Source organism: Taeniopygia guttata, chromosome 12, assembly GCF_048771995.1.
Source record: "Taeniopygia guttata chromosome 12, bTaeGut7.mat, whole genome shotgun sequence".
NCBI lineage: Eukaryota > Metazoa > Chordata > Aves > Passeriformes > Estrildidae > Taeniopygia > Taeniopygia guttata.
The window spans coordinates 17611285-17637996 of NC_133037.1; the positions used below are offsets into that span (position 1 = coordinate 17611285).

Here is a 26712-nt window from a genome sequence, read left to right on the forward strand (position 1 = left end):
CCTCTTCTGAGCAGTGATCCTGTGCAGAATGCACAGAAAACTGCTCCTCAGGTCCTTCAGAGCAGAAATGGGCACTGGGCAGCAGCATAAGGGGTGCAGAAGAAGGATGGGCTTGAGGGACCCAAATTCCACCCCCCAAGTTGTGGAATAAAGAGATTCCTGTGGAGATCAGCCCTGCAGACACAGCTGCTCCCTCTCCACCCCTTGGTTCCTGCCTCTTGCAGCAGCTGTGGTGAAGGCATCGAGGCTTCAGGGTTTACCAAACTTTTCTCTTTGGAAACCTTGTCCTCAGAATAAAATCCCTGACTCCCGAGGTTTGCTTTTGGCCTGGGTTGATCCTGAACCTCTGTGGTCCTGCCAGTCAGATCTTTGTGCAGCTGAGGGGGAAAGACAGGGAAGGAGTCTTTGAAAACTTCCCAGCTTTGTGTGAGAAATTATGTTAGAGTTCTGGATGCTGAAAATTTTAGACTTTCTGTTCTGACAGACTCTGACCCCCAAGAGAATACTACATTTAGCCTGAGGCCATAGCAAAAAGTTCCAAAATTGATTGGTAACACTGAGATTATGGGTGTGTAGTTGATTAGAAGTTTGCAATATCACAGAGTAGAAAACTTAGAGTTGGGGGTTTTAGAAAAACCAACAAAACCTGACTGGAGGGAAACAGGCTCTTTCTGATGATTTGTTTTGTGCAACAGCTGTGCTAAAGTCAGCACAGGGTGGGGAATGGAGGTCCTGTACCTGCCTGTTGATTTCCTTGGGAATGTCCTTCCATTTGTGCCCTTTCTCCACAGTTCCATTTTGTGGTGTGTGTTTGAAAGGTTGCAGCTAACTCCTGACAAGACCATGTATGATTTTTCTGTCTAGCTCACAAAATTCCCTTCCCAGTTTCTTTTCTGAGCTTTTCCCTCAAGTCAGACATTGCTGCTTCCAAATTTCAGCCCAGATTGCCTGATGGTAATAGGATTTATAATAACATTTAAAAACTTTTAGGATCTGTTGTCTGATATTTTATTAAAGAGACTAAAAATACACAGTGAACTCCATGCAGATTTTCTGTAGAGAATGGGGCTAAAGAGATCAGATTTTACTGGACTTCCACCAGACTGGATTTAAATTCTGTCCTTTTCTGATTGCAAACAAAGGTCAAAGTGGCAGTAGAAGAGATAGTGAAAAAAAAAAAAAAAAAAGCTGTGACCTGTCTGCCTATCCAAAGCTGTTGGATTTCAGCTGTTTAGAGTTTAGAATGTTTTAAAAATATTCAGCAACAGAATTGTTTGCCAAATCACTGTGACTGGTTTTGGAATTATTGACCTTTCCCTCCTAAACACTCTCTGTTGCCTTTGCAGACTTTTTTGTGGAATATTTCTGCAAAAACTGGCATAATTTCCAAGGGTTGATGCAGGTTTCAGTCCTCAGATCTGTTTTCTCCTGAGAGATTTCTGTTCTCTTCTTAAGTGATTTCTGAAGATTGCTCAAGTGATGATTTCCTGGTGGAGGAGCAGCAGCCTTGGCACTGCTTTGTACTGTAGTTACTTTTCTGGACCTGTGAATGTATAGTACCAGCTTTAAGGAGGTGGTTTAACACTTGGGCTGTACTTCTTTTGGCTTCTAACTGTAACCATCTGGGTTTAGCCATGATTTAAACTTCAGTTTTTCCAAAATCAGTTTCAATTTTATTTGGTTGGTTTGTTCAGCCTTTCCTTTTTCTTTCCCTCTTCTCTGTGTGAAAATGTCATCACAGAGTTCATACAGCAGATGGAATCATAGAATGATTTGGACTTGGAGGGACCTTAAAGCTCGTCCTATTCTACCCCCTGCAATGGGCAGAGACCCCATCCACTGTCCCAGCTTGCTCCAAGCCCCATCCTTGGGCATCCCAGCCTGGCCTTGAGCACTTCCAGGGATCCAGGGCCAGCCACAGCAGCTTGGTACCCTATGCCAAGGCCTCACCATTCTCCCAGGGAATAATTCCTTCCCAATATTCAATAAAACATTCCCTCTTTCAGTTTAAAAACATTTCCCCTTTTTCTGTTATTACAGGACTTTTACACGGTAAAAAGCCCCTCTCTTTTAAACCAAAGTTTTATATTGAAAGGCCACAACTGGGCCTTCCTGGACTCAGAGTAAGCTGCTGTTTTGATGTGTAGCAGTATTATTCCCAGGGAAAAAAATCCCAAACACCTTGTATTTAAGAAAGGGATCCAGCAGAGCAGGGGAGTGCAGAGGTCAGGGTGGTTTTCACCCATCAGTGAGCCCCATGTGGATGTTGCAAGTACCCAAACACTGTGTGAGAGAGGAGTGTAGTAAATCTATTTGCTTGTTCTTTCAATAAATCCACGTCTCTGAGTAGTGGCTACAATTCCTTGAAGTGTCTGTGGCCACAATTTCCCTGGAATAATAAACAACAGTGCCTGAATGGCTTTTCCAGACAGAGACAAGGTCTATTATTGTCCCTTCATTTTCATGTTAGCAAGGCCCTTTCAAAGGAGCATCAAAGCTCAATGCTATGCTGAAGTTACAGAAATAGATATAAAATCCATGGTTTTTATTTCTTCCTGGAAGAACTCTCCCAGTGGTGAACACCTGGAAGGCAAATCCCTACATATAAGAATTTTAAAATCAATTTCTTGAAGCTGAGGAGGGATGTGGAGGAGCAGCTCTGGGTCTGGTCTATGACATAAAGCAGCTCTAAGCTGCTAGGGATGCTTAGTACAGCCTAAACGGGATAAACAGGACGTAGTAAACTGATTACAGCAGCGTTTATTGGGAATTCCTTCTGATGTGGGGCCTGGAGGGACCATTACCGATGTGCACAGAGGGGAAAATGAAGAGGTGCTGTGCTGTCGAATAGTTCTCGAGTTAGCTGAGCAATAACTGCAAAGATTCCTCTGAGGAGAAGGAAAAGGCAGCCAGCTCGGCTGGAGCAGGATGGAGATAAACACGCCCGGCTTTGCAAGGTGTGTTTTGAGCGTGGGCATTAAGAGAATTTGGCCATCCCTTGGAGCTTGCCATTGATACTGTAATGAGCTTTAAATAGCTGATTCCAGCTCCCCGGTGCCCCCGGGGTCACTGCCCGGCAGGGACACGGCCCCAGGTGACACCTGGGGATCTGTCAGCTCATCCTGACCCACTCCGGAGCTGCCCCGAGGAGGAGGAGGAGGAGGAGGAGGAGGAGGAGGAGGAGGAGGAAGAGGAGGGATTGCAGCATCTCCCTCCTCCAGAAGGCCCCTGGTTCCCCTGGCTTTGGAGATGCGGGTGGGGTGAGGTGGAAGGTGCCACAGGTGGCAGAAGGCACAGAGGTGTGAGGAGCAGGTGAGCAGGACAGAGCCAGCCCTGCTGCCACTGCAGGGACATCCCTGTCACCCTGTGTGTCACAGCGGGGACAGCTTCTGCTGCAGCCTTTGCAGCATTTCCTTCCCCAGCAGGCAGGAAAATGTCCATTCCTGCAGCTGGGATGCCATGGGCAGCAGTGTCTGTCTGAGAAAGGCCAGCTGAGCCTGGAGAAGACTCAAGCAGAACTGGCCTGGTAGCCAGAGTGTTTAAAAAGAGGTAAAACCCATCACATTTGTCCTGCTCCAGCAGCACACGACACCCTGATGTCTCTGCAGGAGATCCTCGTGCCTGATGTGTTTGCAGATCTTCATCAGAAGATGGGCAGAAGCAACCAGGAAAGAGAAATAGCAGGGAAATATCTTAAACCAGATCAAATAAATGCAAAATGATTTCAGTTAATGCCAAGAACAAATTTTGATAAAAATAACCGTTCTCACAAAACTTGGAGCTTAGTGTGAACGAGGCATTTTTATTCTGAAACAAACTCAGATCATTGCTGTTATTCAGGAATAGAAATTCTGGAAAAGTAAATTTGGATCATCCCAGTGTGGTGAGAAGAGGAGCTCTGAAGGTGTGTGCTCTCAAGGTAAGCACCAACAGTGACTTAAATGGAAATGCAGGAGTATTCCAAGAGAGTGACACTTCCTGGGGTGTCTGTTTATCAAATAAATATTGTCACCTTGCTTCTCACTGGTTTTCAGGGAATAAACTGATTTTGTAATCTGAATTATTTTCTTATTTCTAAAAGCTAAATGGCCATGTGGTTACAGTGCTGTAACCTGTTCATAATACAGGTGAGGAATGCAATAAAGACCACAGGAATATTTTTCCTACTGTGAGTAACTCTGGAGTAGCTGGCTGTCAATATTTCAATATTTGAAATGGGCCACTGGAATTCCTTTTACATCTGTTTTGTTGTTTAAGGAGAATCTTGTGACAATTATGAAAAAAACCCAGAAAATCCATAACCAAGCAGGCCCCCACAATCTTGGCATCAAAGTGGTCTGGAAAAGTGAATTTGCTCATTTCTGAAAGAGGATGACTTGGGGATCTGAATTTCTAATGTTTGCTTAGACCTATATTAAAAAGTCACTTTTAAAACTGGAACAAAAGAGCTTGAAGGCAGTCTTGGGAACAACTCTCTGCAACTGCTCTTGCCAAAAATTCCAGTGAACATCTTCACTGGTTTTAAGCTTGCCATGGAAACAATTTGTGAAGTTCAGGATGTTATTTAATTTGCCCCCAGCAAAATGTAGATTTTCTGCCCACAAAGGCAGTGTTTTTACAGCTCCTGACAGAGTCTAGCCAAAACCAAATGGGAGTAAATAGTTACTTGAACCCAAAATTTCCTTGCTTCCCATGGGTATGATTGAAGGGGTACAAACGATGACTTTGCTATTGAATCTTTCATTGGATAATTGGTCACACTAAAATTTTTTAAAGATTTTTTTTTTGTAAATATATTTTTAAAAGAAAAATAAAAATTAGGAAAAAATTATTTTCCTGAAAATTACAGCTATGATATAACATGGACATGGCCCTTCAAGAGCACCCGAAGTTGTTTTTCAGCCAGAACTTCTGGGTGGTCAAATCCATGATTTTTCATGCTACAGTGGGGAGTGACAGTTTCACCTTTGCTGTCTGTTTTCTTCCTGGCAGTATAGAATAAGAAGGGTCAAATATGACAATTTTCTGGGTGTTTTCTTTAAGCAGTGTAGGCACAAGTTTGGTGTTGGAAAAAACTCCTGTGATACTGGCACGTGTCAGTGAGGAGTGAACTGAGAATGTTGGAATTTCAGCTCTGCCTCAAAGCTGAGGCGTGAACGTTCCCATTCTGCTGAGGGTGCAACAGAGAACACTTGGGGTTTGTTTTTCTTCTAAATCAGGAGCAAATTGCTGGTCCAGAGCCCAAGTTAGAAGCTGAGAATCCAGACCCAGAAATTTGTCCCATTACCAATGAAACCAAATCTCAAATCGTGTCTTGGGATTTTTTTTGCACTGTTTCAGTGAAGATTATTTTTGCCCCGACAAACCCAAGTGTTTGAAAAGTTAAGTTTTTCTGTCCTGGGGTAACCATAGGAGATCTCAGCACATTTAAAATCTTTTTCTCTGTTCTAAAATTTTCTTTCAGTGAAGCAAAATCCATCCTGATCCTTGGAAATGTGCAGAGGGTTCTTTGGGGCTATCCTAAGAGCATTTTGGACGGCTCTGTGAAGTGACACAGACCTGGATGAATTGGCCTGAACTTCTTCTCAGAAAAATGTATTTAGAAATAGATTTTCTTGTTCTGAACCATTCTCCTTATTTACGTCCTTTTTTTTTTTTTTTTTGTGCATAAGATTAAATAGAAAAAACCATTAATACAGTTAACTGACTCTTGCAGAAATTTTCCTTATCAAAGTCACCCATAATACTTTATTTATGAAGTTTAAGATATTGACAGATGTTTCATGTGTAAGAATTCTTGGTAGTATTGAAGCTTCTGCTTTTCAGTATGACTTTCCATTGTCCAAGCTAAATGTAGCACTTCAATTTTGTGATGTCTCAAGCTGTTCTAAAAATCATTTTCACAAAAGTATAAAATGCTGCACAAAAAGTGAAGGAAATCTTTGATGATTGCTAGCTTGTATTTTTGTAATATTTTAATGCTTTGTAAGTATCAACATTTTTCTTCTTCTACTGGAAACAGATTCTTTTGAGATTTTCAAGATTATTTTAAAATCACAGTGGTCAGCATTTTATTTCCTAATTCTAGATGTTTTTTTTTTACTCAGATGCTCAGGCAACCAATATAAACACGGATTAAATTTAATCTGAGGGGATAAAGAGAAGCAAAATAAACTGCATTATTATTATTAACATATTGAATTTTTAATATGGAATTATAGGTTTCATATTAATTTCAAATCTCAACAACAAATGGTTGTCTTGAGAATTTCTGAATTCCACCTGGTGAAGTGAAAATGAACTCATTTGTTCAGAATGCAACTACTGAAAGCTTATTACATTCCCTGCTTGTTCCTGAGCCCCAGCTGGGTGGGAATTGCTGCCAGAAGGCACTGGGGGGGTTTTACAGTGGTTTCTCATCGTCAGACAGAGTCAGTCTGAAAAGGGCAGTGACTTTTCTTTGCACTGTTCCATCCTTAGGGGAGGTAATGTTTTAATTCTGTGTTTATATATTTTTTTTTATTTACACTTTCTGCTCTTCTGGACCAATGAGATTCCAATTTTCAAGCTGCTGAGTGGCTCCCATCTTCCAGCTGAATGGTTGGATGCAGGATGAGACACAGGCAGGGAATGAGAAATCCATCTCTCCTCCCCTGATTTGCATTAATGTGTCACTGGGGCAGAATTTCATCCCCCAGCCCATTCCCTCGCTCTCAGCTCACTTCTTGTTTACAAGGAATGGTTGGCAAAGTGGCTCTGGAGAAATATTCAGGGATTTCAGCCTTTGTGGCACAGGGATGAAGCAGTGCCTGGATGCCTGCTTGTCTGTGTGCGCCATTCCTCAGCTTAGGAGCAATGCCTGCATCATCGTGTGCTTTTATAACCTGAGAGCTTTGGTCACTGGGGTAAGGCCAAATTGTCTGCTCCTTTGTGTTCCTGCATCATCTTCTGAAAAAATCTTTGTGTGTGTGTGTTTTAGTGGTCTGAAAGGAGGATTCTGCAGGTTCCATTTTATTTTAGAAAGTGCTTTTATTCCTCCTTTGGGAATTCAAGGACGCAGTCTGTGAAGGCAGAGTGGTCTTTGGGATCTCTGCAGCTCTTGGTGCTCTGAGGAACAAAAAGAGAGGCATTTTTATTGTGATGATTTTATTTAGTGAAATTTTTATTGTGATGACTTTTATTTAATGATTTTAGTGACTTTCAGAGAAGCACAATGATTTATTAACCAGCATTCACCCTCAATCTGTAAAATATAAAGTTCTGTAATAGGGACACTCAGATGTTGGTTTTACCTGATCTGGTAACTGAGGGCAAAACTTCCATGCAGAGGCTGGTGGGAGCTGGGGCTGTGCTGCCCTTGCTAAAGGCTGAGCAGCATTAAGCTCCCTGAGCAGTTAAAGAGAAATATTTTAAACAGAAACATTGCACCACTCAGATAACTGGGAAACACACTTTCCTAGAAATGCCATGTGTTGAGGGCTGTGACCACCAGCACTAGAACCAGCTGAAAATTCTCTTTTGCTGAATAGTTCATTAAAAATATGCCTTAGTTTTTTAATTCCATGTGTGTGGGCAATGAGGCTGGAGAGGGGCTGGGAGCACAAACTCTGTGAGGAACGACTGAGGGAGCTGGGGGTGCTCAGCCTGGAGAAAAGGAGACTCAGGGGTGACCTTATCACTCTACAGCTCCTGAAAGGTGGCTGTGCTCAGCTGGGGTTGGGCTCTTTCTCCAGGCAGCACTGACAGAACAAGAGCACACAGCCTCAGGCTGCACCAAGGGAAATAGAGGTTGGATATTAGGAAAAGGGTTTTTACAGAAAGAGTGATAATGCACTGGCATGGCTGCCTGGAGAGGTGGTGCAGTCCCCATCCCTGGGTGTGTTTAACAAAGCCTGGATGTGGCACTGGGTGCCAGAGTTGAGTTGAGGTGTTGGGGCTGGGTTGGACTCGATCATCTTTGAGGTCTCTTCCAACCTGTTCATCCTGTGAATTCTGTGGGGTTTTTTAAATTTTTATTAAAAAGAGCAGGATTTCTGTCTTATAACAGCCCTTCATCCCAAAGCAAAGCAGATATCGAAGGATGCAAGATCTTTTCCACGTTGATTTTACTGGATAACTGGACAAATCAGTAGCTGCCGTTGAGGCTTCTTGGGAGATGTTTTTTTTTTGCCAGTCCACGCGCCAGAGCTGGGCTTTGGGAGCTGCGTGGCTGCTGAAACTGTGAGAGCTCCAAGAGGAGCCTCAGGGGCTCCAGGAGCTGCAGCTGCTCTGGAAATGCAGCCTCACTCCTGACCCTGGAAATGCAGGATGGTGCTGTCAGGTGTCTGCTGTGGCTCTGATCGTTCAGATTATTCTGATTATTCCATGCTCAACCCTCGTCAGCCCTGCTCGTGTTTGGATTAAGGGAACAGAGCTTCACTCTGCATTTCCTGCTGTACAAATCCTCATGGATATGTGGAATATATATATATATATATATATATATATATTATGGATATGTGGAATATCCTGAGCTGGAAGGGACCCACGGGGATCACTGAGTCCAGAACATCCCAGTAATCCCACCCTGTGCCTCAGAGCATTGTCCAACGCATGCATGTGGTGCTGGATCTACAGCTGGTATCAGACTATGGCAACTCTAACATGAAAATTGTGGGAAATAACCACTTAATTCTATCTGAGCAAGGTTTGTTATCTGGGATTAGTCAGTGAAATGGGATGAGGATATTTTTAAAGCAATGTTTATGTTTGGGTCAAACATTTGGGACATGCTTATTATAGTTTGTATATTTTCATTGTCATAATTATGGAAAAAGCATGGCGGGGGATGGATTGGGACTGTGAGAACAGTCCCAAAAGTGCACAAATGCAATCTTTAAATCCTGTTCTCTTGCTGTAGGAGATGTAACGCAGCATGGGATTAAATGATAGTTTTATTGAGGTTGAAAGGGGTTTTGCAGCTTTGGCTTCTGCTGTTCTACCTATTTCAAAAAGCAGACAAATTACTTTAAAAGACTGTTTCTTCTGAAAAAAACACAATATTTTTCCAGAGCCTTAGAAAGTAGAAAACACCTACTTTTAAAACTTTCTACTCAATCAAGAATTCTGTTCTTATATTGGAGAAACGTTGGTCATGACAGATGCATTTGGATGTATTTAGATTAATAACATTGCTTGAGGAAATGTTTGATGGGACACAAACCAAACAGTGGTATGGACACTGGAGAAGAGTACAGATAAAAGGAATGGATAAAAAGAGTGATAAATTTTACCAAGAGAGTATTGAATCAAAATTTGGGTTCCAGTTGACAAATCTTTAGAAGTCAGTGAAGCAAAATTGTTTTGTTTTGCTTATTCACCTCCATTTATGGAAAAAAAACCCCAAAACCAAACCCTCTCTCCCTGCCCTGTGCTCCTGTAACACATGCCAGCACGGTTTGGGTTGGAAGGGACCTTAAAGCTCATCCAGTGCCACACCCTGCTGTGGGGATTTAGCCGCCATTCATGATGTGAAATATACCCAACCTGCATAAAAATGTGGAGTTCTAACATGTGTACTTGTCCATGAGCTGTATCACAGTGATGGTCAGCACTTTGTGACAGGTTTGTGCAATTATCTCTAAAATCTGGAGACGCCAGGCCTGCCTTGCATGTCTCATTCCCCTTTGGGGGGAGTAATGTGACACCTTCATGAAATATTAGTGCTCAGCCTCTCTGTGTGTCTGAAAAATGTGCTGTGTGGGACAGCTGGGTACTGCTGCAACAGCACAAAAATCTGTGAATTGGGCTGGTTTTTACCTTGCTGGAGGTGAGGTGAATCTCCTGTGCACACTGGGTTTTGGAGCTCATTGCGCAGGGGAGCTGGGGGAATGCTGGGCTCCAGCAGACTCTGGGTTGTTGGGGGATGAGGCTTCAGAGCTATGGGGTCCCCACCTCATAACTTTGGTCAGAATTCAGAGTTCTTACTCCTTTTGTCAGAATTCATACGTTTTACACCTGTGCTGTAAAAGGCCTACAAACACCTTTTGTCAGAATTCATATCTCACACCATTTTTCAGCTCTGCTTACACAGAATTGGTGCATCAGAATTGCACAAAGATGCAAAGATCTGATGTAAAGGTCACCCCTGAAACTCTAATGGATAGGATTGTATTGATTGGATCAAGCCCACTTTTTTTTTTTTTTTTTTTTTTTTTTTAATTTCAGACTTTTGGTAGACAGTTTTTGTTTAAAAATAGTAGTTTCTTTTAAATGAGCTGTTGTATGCTTGAATGACATTGCTTAATTTATGGAAAACCAAGTAAAGTTTAAAATAAATTAATTAAATTAATCTAGATTTTCTATTACCTATTTCCATTTCTATTACCATTTTCCATTTAATTGTTTCCCAGTATTGTTACTTAATTTGTGCTTTGTCCCCACACATAAATTCCATCATCTCTGGTCCTCCTTTCTCATTCTTTGAAATTCTACTCTCTCCTTTAGCCATGTGCCTGTGCCTTGATAAAATGATTTGATACAGATTTCTTGTCTATTATCTTACATATAACTCTTTAAAAAATTAAAATCTGGTTTTACTGTTAAAAATTTCCTAAAAACTGCCTGGTTAAGAAGCAATACTTTATCTGTTTGCAGATTCATCTAGGCTAGAAAGTTACATTTATGTACAGGAAAATGTGAATAAAAATGTGAATGTATCTGCCTAAAATGACAATTATATAGTATAATGTGAAGATAACATTTGATTACCCTGAGCTTCATGCAAATTTTAGAGCAGTGGCAAAAGTGACTTTCCCAAAATAATATCTCAGATTGGTCTTGAATGTCCTTTTTCCTATGCTGTGAACCAAACTTCTCCCCTTTGATTTCTGTCATTTTTAAACACTCCCCACCCCAATCACCTTCTTTTTTTCCCTCTGTAAATTTAGATAAAAAAGCCTCATAATTATTCAGAATGGAAAGTACCACAAAGGTAAGGGAAATAAATTCCTTCAATTCTTAAATTTAGCCTGCTCCACTCAGGTTGGGAACGGCTGCTGGTGAACATTTACCTTGTGGAAAATGGGGAAAAAAAAAAAAAAAAAGGTGTTTATTTGTATACAGAAAGATACAGAGCTTGCTTTGAAGTGACTTTTTCCTTCTGCCCATGTGGGAGCAGGCTGGGGACAGGGTGGCATTTCTGCTGTGCCAGGTGCCAGGTGTTCTGCTGTGCTCCTGCAGGTCACGGTGCCACTGGGGCACTGCAGAGCCGTGCCAGCCTTCCTCGGGCACTTCTTGCCCTCTGCACAAAGAGTGCAAAGCCCTCGTAAATCACAGCTGCTCCTGGGGACGGAGCTGAGCGGGGCTGGGGAGCCCTGGCAGCTCCCCTGGGTGCTGATGTGGGGTGTCAGAGCCTGGGCTGGATGCAGGGAGCCCTCCGATGGAATTGTGGCTTTATTTCGGGAGAAATCAGTGTAAAATACCCGCAGGACACCAGGGAAGGGTGAGCTGAAGGTGTTTCATTCTGCCATAACAAAGGCAGAGTGGCTCCAGCGTTTGGGGTTTACAATCTGAAACCCAGCAGCTCAGCACAGTTTCAGGGCTTTCTTTCTCAGACTCCTGTTTGGACCTGGAATATGAATAAAAATTATTTAAAAATGCATAACAAATAGATCTTTATCACTCCCACTTAAGAAATTACTCCTCTCACCAACAGCAATTGCTTATCAGTACTTAAGAATAATATTTTGTGGAGGTTGCACATACTGCTTTCCTGTTCAGGTGTAATTTTGTTTTACCTTGAGACATTTGCATGCCACAAATATACTTTTCTAGCAGCTTAGTGCCATATTTTGTTCTGCATATGTTTGAATTTCTTAATTACCTAGGTTTTAGCCACTTATTTTAATAGTTGGGTGAAACCACCTTGAGTATTTTTGGAGTCTCTTTTTACAGTCCCAAAATTTAAAGACCTGGAACTGTTGGTTTCTTCACATGGAGGGTCTGTACATGTGAAATACTCTCTTAAAATTTTGTCTCATCAAACTTGCATTAATTCACAGGATTTGATTTTCTCAGGTAAGTCTGACAGTGTTTCTTTTAAAATATCACAGTATAATTCTTCTAGACTCTATTAAAAGTCCTTATACTTTTATAGGAGAAAATGTTACTCTCTACAGATACAAAGATCTGTAATTTAAAGCAATCAGAAGTTAATTTCCATAGTGTGACAGTGATAAATGTAATTTGCACCATTAAAATATAATAAAGTTTCCTGAGAAAATGAGACAATAGTTTAAAAAGCAGCACTAAACTTTCTTACTTTTGGATATTTTATCATTATTTTCTTTTTCTAATGCCAATTAATTTATTGATGGGAGAAAATGTTTACCTGTGAGAAAGTGCCTGAGGTTAAATAATAATAATAATAATAATAATAATAGTAGTAGTAGTAGTAGTAGTAGTAGTAGTAGTAACTTAGTGTGTGTATGCAACTTTTTCATAAAAATATTGGTTTGTTTTTTAATGTGGATTGTCCCACTTATTTTTGTGGAGACATTCTAAAATTTTGAGCTAGTAGGAACTTTCTTTTCCTTTCCTCTATTCCTTTATTTCCTCTAAAATTTACAATAGTACTTCAATATATTTATGTTGATTACAGAAAAATCTTGTTACAGTTCAAGCTGTACAAAACCAGAGAGCTAGGCTTACACCTGGTGCCCAAATCTGGGCAGAGAAGCTGAGAATTGCAGCACTGGCTTTGCTGCCTCCCCTCTTTTGGGCTCTTTTAGTGCTTGAGGGCTCAGTGAGGGAGGCTGGGACTCAGGTTCATCCTCTGCTTGATCCCATTTAATCCTCTACCTCTCATTTCTCCAAGTATTCCTGCGCCACAAAACGAGCCAGGTGCTCTGGGCGGTGTGAAGGCTTTCTTTGCTGCTGGGTTTATGTTTCAGCACTCCAATAAATAACTAAAAAGATAAAAGGTGGTGGCTGGAACTGACGGCTCCCTGCCTTTTCAGCAAATGGGAAATTCTGCCAGGGCCGCTCGGCATTCCTACGGCTTCTAAATGCAGGCAAACCCAATGGGAAGAAATGACAATGACTCAATTCAGAAGGCTGAATGATTTCTTTATTATAACTATGTTAAAATACATTAATATACTATATAAAAGGAAGATACCAAAACTACATACTCCTTTCTCTGACCCTCTCTCTCGAGTCCAGCCCCAGGTGGGTTGGATTGGCCATCAGATTAAAACAATCCTCACCAGAATCCAACCAAGCAATCACCCCAGGTAAACAATTCTCCAAACACATTCCACATGGGAAAAACAAGGAGCAGAAATGGAAATTGTTTTCTCTTTCATTTCGCTCTGTGCACCTCTATGAAAAATCCTCGGAGGGAGAGAACTGTGCTTGCTGCAGGAATGTCATTTTGCTGCTGGGGGTTTGGCAGGAAAGGAAAAAGGAAAGGAAAGGAAAGGAAAAAGGAAAGGAAAGGAGAAAGGAAAGGAAAGGAGAAAGGAAAGGAAAGGAGAAAGGAAAGGAAAGGGGAAAGGAAAGGAAAGGGGAAAGGAAAGGAAAGGGGAAAGGAAAGGAAAGGGGAAAGGAAAGGAAAGGGGAAAGGAAAGGAAAGGGGAAAGGAAAGGAAAGGGGAAAGGAAAGGAAAGGGGAAAGGAAAGGAAAGGGGAAAGGAAAGGAAAGGGGAAAGGAAAGGAAAGGGGAAAGGAAAGGAAAGGGGAAAGGAAAGGAAAGGGGAAAGGAAAGGAAAGGGGAAAGGAAAGGAAAGGGGAAAGGAAAGGAAAGGGGAAAGGAAAGGAAAGGGGAAAGGAAAGGAAAGGGGAAAGGAAAGGAAAGGGGAAAGGAAAGGAAAGGGGAAAGGAAAGGAAAGGGGAAAGGAAAGGAAAGGGGAAAGGAAAGGAAAGGGGAAAGGAAAGGAAAGGGGAAAGGAAAGGAAAGGGGAAAGGAAAGGAAAGGAAAGGAAAGGAAAGGAAAGGAAAGGAAAGGAAAGGAAAGGAAAGGAAAGGAAAGGAAAGGAAAGGAAAGGAAAGGAAAGGAAAGGAAAGGAAAGCATCGCCCCGCCGGAGCGCTCCCTGCTCCCGGAGCCCTGCTCCTGCCTCCCTTGCCCAGGCTGCTGTGCCGCCAGCCGGGAAGGAGCCGGGGATCCAGCCATTGGAGGGGGTGGAGAGAAGCAGGAAAGGTGTGTCCCTGCCGCCACACCCCGGGGTGTGCTGCGGGAGCGCCGCACTCATCCCATGGCCAGCGCCGCTGCGGGAGCCGGGCTCACCTGCGCGCCTCCTCCAGGTACGGCACAGGGATGCTCGGCACCGCGTTCCCTTCTCTGCTGCCCTGCACCATTGCTCTGCGCTCTGCTGGGTTCTGCTTTTGGGTTCCAGGCACGCACAAAGCTGTGTGTGCCCCGAGTTCCCACTCAGGGAACGAAATGTGGGTTGGTGAGAGAGGGAGAATGTCCATTATTAGTTTGCACAGCCAGAAGGCAAATGGTAATTGCTTCAAAAATGTCCCCTGCGTTTGACTTTTAGGAAGGATGGGAATAGAAATGATTCATTAGAATGGAGCCATGTGAAAGAAAAATGTAACTATGCTGGATTTATTACCTAGAGATGATGCTGTAGCTGAAATATTCATCAGCTGTTTATTTTCTCTTTAACAATTGTTACTGTAGCCCAGTACAAATGCAGTGTTTGGAATGACTTTCATAGATAGCAGTAAATGGCTGATATTGCAAGAAAATGTTTGGCAAGAAAATAAGCAGCTTACTAATGAATTAAAAAAAAAATAATCATGCTTATATTTCATGTAGATTTCTGTGATGAAAATGTACATACTTTCTTTTTAAATCTGATATTTTAAAAATCAATCAGCAGCAGCTTTTGCCTTGTCAGAATTTCACATGCGCTCCTGTTTCATTCTTTTCTTGCTTTTAGACTTTATAATAGCTGTGAGTTTTATTTAACTTGAGCTCAGGCACCAATAAGAACAATATTCAGGTATTTGTTTTAGAGGTGAGAACATTTCTGAACTAACTGTTGAAGCTGTTAAATGAGTACAATTAGATGAAATATTTTAGTAAAACATAGAATGCATCACTATTCCTCCTTGTTATTGGAAGCAGGGATAGAGGAAAATAGATGACAATATTAATTTTGACAAAATGCAGCAACATTTTTCAAGTTGTCGTGCTTAGTGTAGTCTAATTTTGCTTTATCTTTGATTTTTGCATGGATTCACAGTGAATTTTTAGCTGAAATTCAAATGGCACTGAATGTCTGGATAGGGTGATATATTTGGATTTGCAAATGTTTCTATGAATTTTATCACTTCTCTGGGAGGAATTAGCTAAAAGGGATTGTTAAAAATACTTTTTTTTAAAGGGTTGAAGTTGGATGTGAAATATTGGCAGCCAATCTGCCATTCATCAGTTTACCTGAGATTTTTTCATCCCCTCCAGAGAGACAATTCATACTTTTAAAAACCTTTCTGTGTGGGCAAGTCTGTGAAACTGAATTCTGCCTGAAAATACCCCGAGTTGGTAAAGCATGGTTATGTAACCAGTATTGCATAATAATGCATTTAATGATATTCTAATAGGAGTTTACTTTTATCACTGTTTCTTTAGGAGAAAAGGTTGCAGGGCTGTGACTAATTACCCTCCTTCTTTAAGGTCATCAGCTGTCCTCGTTTTCAAGGACATCCCTTGCTAACAGGGACAACCCTGGAATCTTGGAGGCTTTATTGAAAATGGGGCAATGTTCTAATTTCAGAGCAATCCCATGTCAGGCAGACATCTGAGCAGCTCCAGAGCTCACGTGGCTCCGAGGGCAGCACCAGCACCAGCTCCTTCCCTGGCACACAAAGACGTGCCAAACAGAGGTGCACCAGCAGCCTTAGATGTAAAAAAAAAAAAAAAAAATTTGGGATTTCTCTTCAGACACGTGTTCATTTTTTCCCTTCTGTAATCCCACAGCCATGGGAATGGGTCAGCAAAATCGGGTTCGTTGCCCCGTTCCACTTGAATGGAAAGACCAGGCAGCAAGTGCTGGAGCGTTGGGAGGAATTTTCGCAGAGGCTGAAGCTAAATTTAAAGGAGGAACAGCTCTCTGCACTCTCTGTTCTCAGACAGTTGTCAAAAGAGAAAAGTAGGTTTTGGAAGCGTTCAGATTTGTTTGACGACTTTGTTATCTCTGTGCTTGAACTCAGACTATTTTATATGTGCTTTAAAATAAGGAAGTCCTGGGATTATGTAAGGGGTTAGCCAAGTACAACACAGAGAAAGATGCAGGAGGGATTGAAGTGTGGTTTTAAGTTTTTAAGTGTGTGTGAGGACATCTGTGACTGCAGGGATCTCAGAAGGTTTCTGCTGTGGAGGAGATCCCTGAGAGCTCAGCTCTGCCCCTCTGCAACAGGGATGTCTGTGAGGGCCTGCCTGGATTTCACTGAGCCTTCCTGTGCTTGAGGAGACCTTGTGGAATGGTGTCTTTTATTGGAATGAAAGCTTTCTAATATTTTTAGCACAGAGACTTTAATAAACTTGAGGGTTTTAACGGGAAATTGTTAAAATATAAACTCCTTCAGTTTTCTCCAAATTTTAGGGACTGATGGCTCCATAGGCTCCATGGCACCTGGGACTTGTGCATGTTGGGTTCCAGGGCAGTTGTCCCAGAGAAAGAGCCAGTGGGGTATTTAAATCCCCAGTGGCTGTAACCCAATGTGTGAGCACAGTAGGAAAGTGCATGCATTTTTCATGTATGGTGCTGTGTCAGGACACACATGGGAGACTTTCTTTTCTGGGCTTTGGGGCTTTAAATGTACCACAAACACACACACACTGCTTGTCTTTGTGTTATAGTGACAACAGGGTTTGTAAATAAACAATTTGAGTTACTGCAGCTGCATTTTGTAGCAATATCGGTACTTGGTGTCAATTTATCAAGAGCTGAATGAGCTTAAAAGAATGTAGTTTTTTATTTACAGCACTTACCTGGGTAAGTGACAGGTCTAGTGTCCCATTACTTCCCCTTCTGTCATTTTGCAGGATAGAATTTCATGCATCTGCCAGCTCAGATTCTCCTTTGCTGGAAAGATTTCATGTACTCCCACTTCTCATAATTAGAATAATGGTGCCAAATTTTCTCAAGGTTAAGAAAACTGCTGGAACCATAAAATAGAACATGAAGGAGCTGTAATTGCTTGTTTTTTAAAGTGAAGATGTGAAACTCCTAAAGAATGACCACAGTTTTTGTGGGGAATCAAGGGCAGTGTCGTAACACTGAGGGCCCAGGTTTCAGCTGAGGTGAAGGAATGACTTTGCTCAAGTGTTGAACCTGATGCATGCCAAGAAAGGCATCTATGCCAGAATTTGTAAGCTATTTAACACTGTGAAAATCAACTGAAAAGTGTTTGTGTTTTCTTTAGTAATTAAATAGGGATCACTTCAGTGATAGTGCATCGTGTGCACGGAGTCCTACAACTCTCCTTGCTGCTAAAGGGATTTGCAAGTGTTGCAAAATCTGTATTCATCCAGCAGAAAATGTGCATCAGAGTGCCTTAGAAAGCTGTTCAACCTTTATTTCTGAAACTTGGGGTGACTTCACATTGCCCAAATTTGCTTTAGAAGAGCCCTGCTCTGAGCTTGCCTGGCCTCACTCCTTGCGAGCAGCCAGGCTGTGCTTGGCCAGCGGGGTGTCAGTGCTGGCCAGCACAGCCAGAGCACTCTGCAAGACACCATCATATACCTGGGGAGCAGAAATGAAGATGTTTGTTTCTAACCCATGAGGACCTGAGAGATCTGTGCTGCAGAGCAGTGCTGGCAGCTTTCCTTTCCCCTGAATCCCAGGGTGAAGGGCTGTATCCATCTCACTCCTTCCCTGCCTTCTCCCTCGGGTTGCACATATTTGGCAAAGGCTTAAATGCATCTCTTGCTCTTTAGCCGCTTTCCTGACTCCTCCTTTCTCCAGTTTTGCTGCTTGTCTGTCTCTCCTGACACGTGGGGTGACAGCAGTGCCTCCACTGGGGCTGTGGACCAGCCTCCCCTTCTCCACAAACCTTGCCTGCCTGGCTGCTGGAGCTGCAGCATCCCTGCTGCCCGGGAGCTGAGCACCAGGGGATGCTGGAAAATGTTTCAGAGCTGAATTCAAATCCTCTCCCACGCCAAGGGGTGCCTCCACTTGTTACCTGTGCTGCCTCCTGCCTCCCTGTTCCTTTTTCTGGCTTTGCGCTGATTTTATTTTGGTTAAAGATCACAGCCACAGCCTTCACACGCAAGTTCTCTCTTTATTGACACTGTGGCCCCACTGAAATGCTGATTGTTTTAGTCCTTTGCTTTCCCACCACTGTACATGATCCCTGTCCACCTCTCAGTGCACCTTCCCCCCCAGCAGAGCCCCTCTGGATGCATTTTGGGCTTTAGGAAGTTGGTTGAGTTGTTAATCTCTGAATTCTGCTCCGATTTGTATTTGTTTCTTGGTATATGCCTTTACCAAAGCCTCATTCTTCAAATTGTGTTTATGAAACAGAGGGAGAGGTGATTGATAATCTGTCTTACTTTATCCTAAATGGTCGTGTTCAGTTTTAGGTATTGCATTATCCTGTATAATGCAAAACTTCCAATATAGCAGAATTTAATATTGCTCTAAGTATTTTTGGGAATTATGCAACCTGCTAAAGCAGGCAAACAATTTTTCCCCCTTGATAATCAGAATTAATTCTTTTTAGCAGGGCTATCTTGATAGGACTGTGAATGGAGATTTGTAAATGCATCAAACTCCTTTGCTGATTTTTCAAGTCCCTTAATTCCAATACTTTGTGGATTGAAGGAAAACAAGTTTTAAAACAATCTCTTTTGTGTGCTAATCCTATATATAAGAAATGTATTTAATCTGTATTTGCAACTTTTGACCTTGAGGTTCAAATGTGTCCAGAAAATTCACTCTATGATAAATGTTTTGATTAAATGGATGGCCTTCATTGTATAGAAACTTTTTCCTCCCCCTCCAGTGCCAGTTATGAAGACTTATTCTTGATTCTGGAAATAAAATCCTTTTCCCAGGGACTTTGGCAAAGTTCATCCCAACTCTTCCTTCGCTCTCAGCAGCTCTGGGTGAATGGTGGCATTGTGAGCTCAGGGAAAGCCCTTTGGAATGGCAGGTGTAGATTAACTGCTTTATCAGAGATACCCAAGCCAAGATGTGGGCATTGAACTCTTCAATAATTGTGCTCTCCACTCCTTTTAACTTCCTTGCTGTGTTTCAAACTTGTGATATTGCTTCTGGAGAGTTGTGACCAGTCTGCCCAGTACAGGAGAGGTACTGGTGACTGTGGGCAGTTCAGAGAAGGGCCACCAAGGTGGGAGCATGTGGCACACAGGGAGAGGCTTGGGAGTGTCAGCATTCCTCACTCAGGAGAAGAGGTGGATGTGGTTTTATTCCTTTCTTCATTTACCCAATGGAGGTCATAAAAGAAGGAAAATCCAGACTCGTCCCCAAGGTGCACAGCAAAAGGATTTGAGGTAAAAGCTGTAATTCCAGTAAGGGGAATTCTGGTCAAATATAAATAGCTTTCTCACCAGGAGGATGTTCCAACATGGGAATAGTGGCCCAGACAGGGGTGGGAATCTCCATCCTTGGGGACGCTCAAAGCTCAGCTGGGCATGACCCTGAGCAAGCTGTTCCACATTTGGAGTTGGCTCTGAGTTGGGCTAGATGACCTTCAAAGATCTTTTCCAATCTAAATCATCCTATGGTTTTCTTCGGAACACTGGGGAAAAAAACCAACCCCCAAACCAAAAGAGAGCTGTTTGATTTGAAGTCAGTTTTCCAAGCAGAAATGCAGGGAAACCTGAGCCTGTGTTTTTGTGAGACATGGACAACTTTTAGTCTGCTGGGACCTCTGTGAGTGTTGTGCTGTGGAGTCCTCTGGCAGTCCTGGAGCACTGATTTGCAATGGCAGCTCGGGCTCAGCTGTTCCTCTGGGTTGTTGCTGGCCATTCTTTATGAGACTTTTTTACCTTTCCATGATAGATTTATGATCTTCTGCTGCTCTAATTGATTCCAGCAAGTAGAATTCATATAGGTAAGACCAAAGTGCAGAAACAGGAGGAATGAAAGCAGCACAGTCTTGTCCTGTGCTGGGAATTCAGAAAATGTTACTGAAATTCTTCCATCTCAGACATTTTTGTGCAGTTGCTTTCAACAGTGATAAATGACCTGTCCCAAATTTCTAGATGACTTTTCCATTTATGGTGTGAAATTATATAAAAGTCAGAGTAATAAGGAAAAAAATGTTAACTTAGTCTTGACTGCTTGAGTCCATGTAGGGAGGTTTGACACTTGTTGCTGTGGTGTTATTACAGCGGTTGCTAATTAATGTCTCTTGTTAAAGCACCCTTCCTGCAAGTGCCACCTTCCTTTGGGTAAGTTCTTCCTGCACCATAAAATAGTAAATAATACATCTGATAATCATCTTGATAAAGGCTTGTGTCTGAGGGGGAAATGTGATTAAAGAGGAAAATGAGTTATGATAAAACATGCTCAATTAATATAAGGTGTCACTTCTGAAATGTCGGGTGGGCTCATTCAGGTTACAAGGATGCAAACTGGTTGGAAACTACTACCCCCTTTCTGGTTAAAAGGAAAATTGCTGGGGGAAGTGTCACTATTATTCTGGGGGATGTCATCATTCTTAGGGATGTCACTTTATCCCTGAGAGGCCTTGGGGGACAGGATGGGCAGGGAGGGCAGAGGCAGATCAGGGAGAGCACAAGATGATCAGGGAGGGCAGGAGCAGATCAGGGAGGGCAGGAGCAGATCAGGGAGGGCAGGAGCAGATCAGAAACAGCACAAGATGATCAGGGAGGGCAGGAGCAGATCAAGGAGAGCAGAGGCAGATCAGGGAGAGAGAGGCAGATGAGCCAGCCTGGGTCAGGGTGGCCACAGTGTACCTTGGTTTTGAGGCAAAAGATCTGACAGTCAGCAGATCTACCATCTTGGGGTAGGAGGGGGAAAGAATGAAAATAAATCATTACATATAAAGGCAGAGTGAGATACTCCTGCAGACAGAGGTTTTCCAACAATTTTAGGATATAATTGTTAAAGGGGGATTCTAGCTGGATAAAGGCTGAAATATTTGAATTGCATTTACAACTGCATCTGTCTTCCCTTCCTGCTAAGTATCTGTGATGAACTGTATTGGGGTTGTATTGGGGTCCTCTGATAAAATGTTTTCTAATAAGGACAGAATCAGGATCATGTAGGTCGGAAAAGTCCTCTGAGATCATCAAGTCCAAGCTATCACTGATCACCACCTTATCGACCAGACCATGGCACCAAGTGACACATCCAGTCTTTCCTTAAACATCTCCAGGGATGGTGACTCCACCATCTCCCTGGGCAGCCCCTTCCAATATCTAAGCACCCTTTCTGTGAAGAAATTCCTCCTGAAGTCCTTCAGTGCAGCTCCTTTCCTTTCCCAGCCATTGTAGTGTCCTTCCTTCTGTAAAAGCTGAACAGCCCAGACCATGGCTGTTCCTGCTAGACTGGTACTCTGATTTTGAATTTTGAGCCTTATTTGAAGGGCTGTTTTTGTGGTGTTCGTTTTCAATATTTAATTCTGATAGTGGATTTTCTGGTGCCTAAGTTAGACTAAAGTTCTTATGCCTAATGCATCAGATAATTTGTTACAGAATCTTGTTTACAACTGAAGTTTTCTTGATATGAGGTTGCTGGTTAATACAATGTTAAACAAATGATCCCATGTCTAAAGTGTCTTGGAAGGTTCATTCTGGGAGAGAATTTTTAACAATTAGAGTCAGGTCCCTGTAAGAGGGAGGCATAGCTGCAAGGCTATAATCCAAAAAGGCTAAATCCAAATTTATGTAATTGAAATAAGAATCTGTGGATAAGACACAGAAGGTTGTGAAGCCTCAGTTATGCTGAGTGAATTATTTAGGAATGGATGGGAAATGAAAAGATGCTAGAGATAAGAGGCAGAAGTGGAGTTTGCAATGTGTGTCCATCAGCAAGGTTTTGGTGCATTAGAGGCAGATCAGTAGTGGGGAGCAGCCCTGGATCTGTGCAGGTCTCGTGTCTGACTGGATTCAGTCTGAGCATTTGGCCTCAAAGTGCTCCTGCTGGGCCTGGAAGCTTTCCAGAGCCCTCTGATTGTTCCTGCCCTTGTGTGCTGAGTGTGAACCTGCAGTGGGGCTTCTGCTCTGCTTTCTCCCAGAGAAATCTCCTGCCTGAGCTCCAGAGCTTTCTGCAAACAGAGCTGAGACACAGCCAGAGCCGAGCTGCTGTGAACTGCAGAGCTGCTCAAACCCAAAACGTGAATGTAGGGCACAGCAAAGTCATCTGGCTCTGAAGACTGGTGTAAAAATACATCATCTTATCCTCTGCTGGAGAAGCAGAGGTTCTTCTCTCTTAAAGGAGAATTTATCAAAATGAACTATATTGGGTTAAATCCATTTTCTTTGAAGTTGATGGTAAAGCTTCAGCTGATGTAAATGGGAGTAGAATTAGGCCAACACTGATCACTTAGGGGAAATCAAAATCTAGGCTAGAGAAAAGGCAAAGATCAGCTCTGCACAGATACAGAAATAGTTCCTGTGTGCTGTGCCACTGGTGGCTCCTGTGTGCTTCAGCTGGAGTTGGAGGGCTCATTTCTAGGGCAAATGTCACTGAAATCACTGCACCAGGTCAGTGGTGGCACCCAGTCAGGGGTTCCCAGCTGTGGGATGCCGGTGGGGTGCAGCTCCAGCTGCAGCACAGCACTTCTCCCTGGGGACATTCTGCTCCCAGACACGGCCACAGCTGTGGTGCCAGGCCTTGAGGAGCCCTCTGCCACCACGAGAACCTCACTCTGTGTGTTTCACTCCTGACAACTTGTGAGTCAGGACAAGTCCTTCCAACTTTGGGATTCACAGTGCTGAGGTACTAAAGAGTTAAAGTGCAAAGGGTCCTGAAGACTTCAGCAAATGGATTTACCACCAGCATCACTCCCCTTTTTCCTGTGCCATCTGTGCCAGCAGTGTTGGTCCCTGCAGGAGGATGCCACCTGCAAGATGCCTGTCTGTTTTCCCCTGTGCTGGAAATAGCACTGCCAGCAGAAAGAAATATGTGGTTTTCAGTCAGTCTGATGGTGCTGAGGACTTGAGCTCCTTTTCAGGCACTGATTTGCTCCTTTTTTTGTGTTTGGACAGTCTTCCTGCTCTGTTGTGGAAGAGCAGAGAGGCATCTATCCCTGGAGTCAATGAAAACAGTCTGTTTATGAGGCTCTCTGGATCTGTGTGCTGGGCTGTCACCCTGGTGCATGAAATGTCTAACACAATAGCAACAGAGCTGTGCTCAGAATGTGACTCTGGGGAGAAAACTCTGTCACCAGGAACGACAAATCCACCAGTGCTCCTTATGCAATTAAAATGGCAACTTACCTCCGTGTGCTTCACATTCCTTCCTCTTGAGCTGCTGAGCTGCTCCCAAAAGGAAATGCTCCCATCTCTGGGTCCCCTGTGCATCCCTGGTTTGGTGTCTTTACACTGACACAAGCCTGGGAGGTTTTAATCATCAGGGAATAGAGCTTTGCCATTCCAGCACGGCTGCCTGGCTGCTCTGAGCTGCAGCTCAATTATATTAATCTGACTGTTGCCTGTTTAAGCATCATCCTACATCTTGACTGACAGTGGGGTAAACAGATTCAGCAAATAAACTCTGCTGCCTGTGCTCGCCAGTGGCAGATCAGGTCAAGCAGAGCAGCAGCTGAGAAGGGGCAAACACACACACAGAGCTTTGCCTGTGTCACTGCCTCCTGACTGGGATGGAAATGCACAACGTGAGTACACACAGTGCCACAAGAGTGGTTCCACGATGCCTTAACATCATTTTAGCTTTTATATTTTCCATCCATTTGTACTCCTGCAGCTCTTTAGTGTGTAACTCCAAACCCCACAGGCAGTGCCAGCTGCAGCTTTCCCAACAATTCCTCTCCAGGCCGGGCACTCAAGGACACCTCACTGCCTCAGCCCCAGGGATGGGAACAAAAGGGACTTGGGGGAGCAAACCTGGGGTCAGTGACTTCAGTACCTGCAGCTGGAACTGGAAGATTAACCCCAATGTGCAAATGGAACAAACTTACAAAAGTATAAAAACCCAAAATGACCCGTGGTTCATTTTGGGTGTAGGCCCTGGGGGTGTGCATCTACCCAAAATGTACCTGAAGGCCCTTTAATAAATACAACTGCTTTTTATTCTCTTAATTTTGTCTGGCCTCTGTTTTTAGGTAGCCCAGAAAGGCATCAGCCCCTCTAAATGAGGTGCACATGCTCTTGGCAGCGTCAGGGTGACACTGGGCAACTGCAGCTCCCAGGAAGAGTTAAAAAGAGGTTTAGATGACATCTGTGTGTTTTTCCTGTTTGTCTGTTTTCCTCAAGGTCACTGGAGTTCCTGTTACAGGGATGGGAAGGGTCTGTTCCACTCACTCTATTTCCACAAATCTTTTTCGGCATGAAGTCCTTTTTAAAATGGCTGTGCTAGAACTTGGGAAGTTTTGTTCTTGCAAGAAGTGACAAAAAGCAAGATAAACAGAAGGTTATTAAGGAACACATCTGAGGAAGTGTTTTCTGTTCATTTTACAAGAAGGCAAAACAATAATCACAGGAGCATATGTGAACAAAAGTTGTCTTGATTTAAAATGCTAAAAAACCTGCATTGAGCACCAGATTGAGATAGGCTGAAGCAAGAGTTGGGATCTTGTTTTTTAATCCCCAACCTGGCAGAGTTGCTCGCTGCCATCAGGCGTGGGCTGGATCTGCATTTTGGGATGGCATGTGGGTTAGGTGCATGCAAATCAGAGACGTGGGCTCGGCTTTGATCAGTTTTGCTAAATTTTCAGAGATAAGCTTGTATTTTTATTTTTTGGGGGTTGTAGTTAAACATGCAAAGAATTGACAATTCCCTTTTATTCTGGAGATTGTTGTGGGGGTGCTCTCTCTGTAAGATTTCTGATTAAAAAACCAGATTGGGAGATTGCTTAAAGTTATTAGAAATACAGTAATTTCAATTACCTGATGTCTGAATTATTTCAGATGGGCTCACAAAACAAAACAGAGGAAACTAAAGCTGTTGCAGGAGGTGCGAGTTTGCTTCTCTAGGAAATACGTAGGAGTTGATGGGTGTGAAAACCTTGGAAACAACTGGATTTGGTCTTTTGTTTACTTGCACATTTCAGGTGTTATGTCAATGCAGGGGGTTTGATTCAAACAGATTAATCATGGAAATCCCAGTGTTTAAAACTTGGTTTAAAACTTGGCACACCTTGAACACATCAAGACACAGATATGACAATAATATTACAGGTTAATAATATTATGGTTAATAACTTTGGCTACTTTAGGCATGTTCAGCTCTAGGCTGGATCTTTGGAGATCACTCATTATCACTTCTGCCTGTAGAGGGAGAGATTTAATTTTATTGGTCCATTGGATGCCTCCACATCTCTAATGCCAGAATTAATTTCTTTGGGAATCCTTTAGTATGAAATATTTGTGGGCCTGGTGTCAGAGGGAAAGATGTGGCTTTCCAGCACATCTAGGATGGCCATTGGTGATGGGTGACATGAATTCAAGTGATCCAAACCATTTGGGTTTAGAAGTGGGAATCAAAGTAGTAACCAGCTGAAATCTTTGTAGGTATTTATGTGTTGTCCCTGAAAGGGATTTGAGCCCAACAAATCAATAAAGTAATGTCCCCTGGTGCCAGATGGAGCCTAATAAATGGGAGCAGTCAGCTTATCTTGGTGTTTTGGGAGGTGTTTCTCCCAAGCATCTCAAGATACCTCTTCCAGAAATTCCCTTTTAGGCATTTATTGATACTGTGATAGAAAAAGAACACAGGATAGGATTTAATTTTCAAACAATCACCTTATAGTCAAAAGCCAGACATTCTGTGTTGGATCACTTTTTGAGAGGTAAAAGCAACAGATAGAAATTTCTTTTCCAGAAACTTTATTTAGATTGAAAAAGGGTGAAAAAACCATGCTAAAATATGGTAAATTACTTCTGATCTCAGTGTCCCTGGAGTAGCTCTTCTTACAAGAACATTTGTTGCTTTTACTCTTTTAATTTTCAGATCTGCTTGGAATTTGAAGTTACAGGTGGCATTCTTGGTGAATGCATAATTAACAGCACTTTAATTTAAACAGAATGTTCCAATCTCAAATTGTTCATGGTGCTGTTGGCCGAGGTGCTGGGTGGAAGTCATTACACACTCACTCCACCCCCACTTCCAGACCCAGGCCTGGTCTCTTGAAAAGTAGCTGTGAAGTTTGCTGAAGGTTTTAGAATTGGGATGTTTCCAGTGCCTGTAGTCTTCTGACATGGGAAAAATCTGTGGGAACATGGGAAATTTGGATTTGATCCCCTACTGGTTTTGTTTAATTTCAGAAATAACAGAAACCTCAGCTGTCGAGACAATATTCTAATAATTAATCTGCAGAATTATTTTCGCAGTCTCTTTTGCTCACCATTAATTTTGTTGTGGTTTTGAGTAGTTTCTTACTTTACCTTCCCAAATAAACTCTTTATTTATCTTGCAGGACATATACAGGGCCAAGATATTATCTATTGAAGCTTAATTGCAATATGGTTATCCAGTATTCAAAACACTTAACTATTGAAATATGTGGATGAAGAAATGCAGATTGTCCCCATGCCACCACCATTCA

The 26712-nt window shown here is 42.7% G+C and overlaps 1 protein-coding gene across 24 annotated transcripts in view; it reads left to right on the forward strand.

Annotated features, from left to right (window-relative positions):
* The window catches only part of ATP2B2 (ATPase plasma membrane Ca2+ transporting 2), a 399432-nt gene that overhangs the window by 191809 nt on the left and 180911 nt on the right, over positions 1-26712 (forward strand). Inside the window, exon 1 of one of the 24 annotated variants that reach the window (XM_030283571.4) lies at positions 14172-14283. The exons of the other annotated variants lie outside the window; for them this stretch is intronic. The gene's annotated coding sequence lies outside the window, so the exon portion shown is untranslated. Of the gene's footprint in view, positions 1-14171; positions 14284-26712 lie in introns of those variants that run through there. 24 annotated transcript variants of the gene reach the window in all.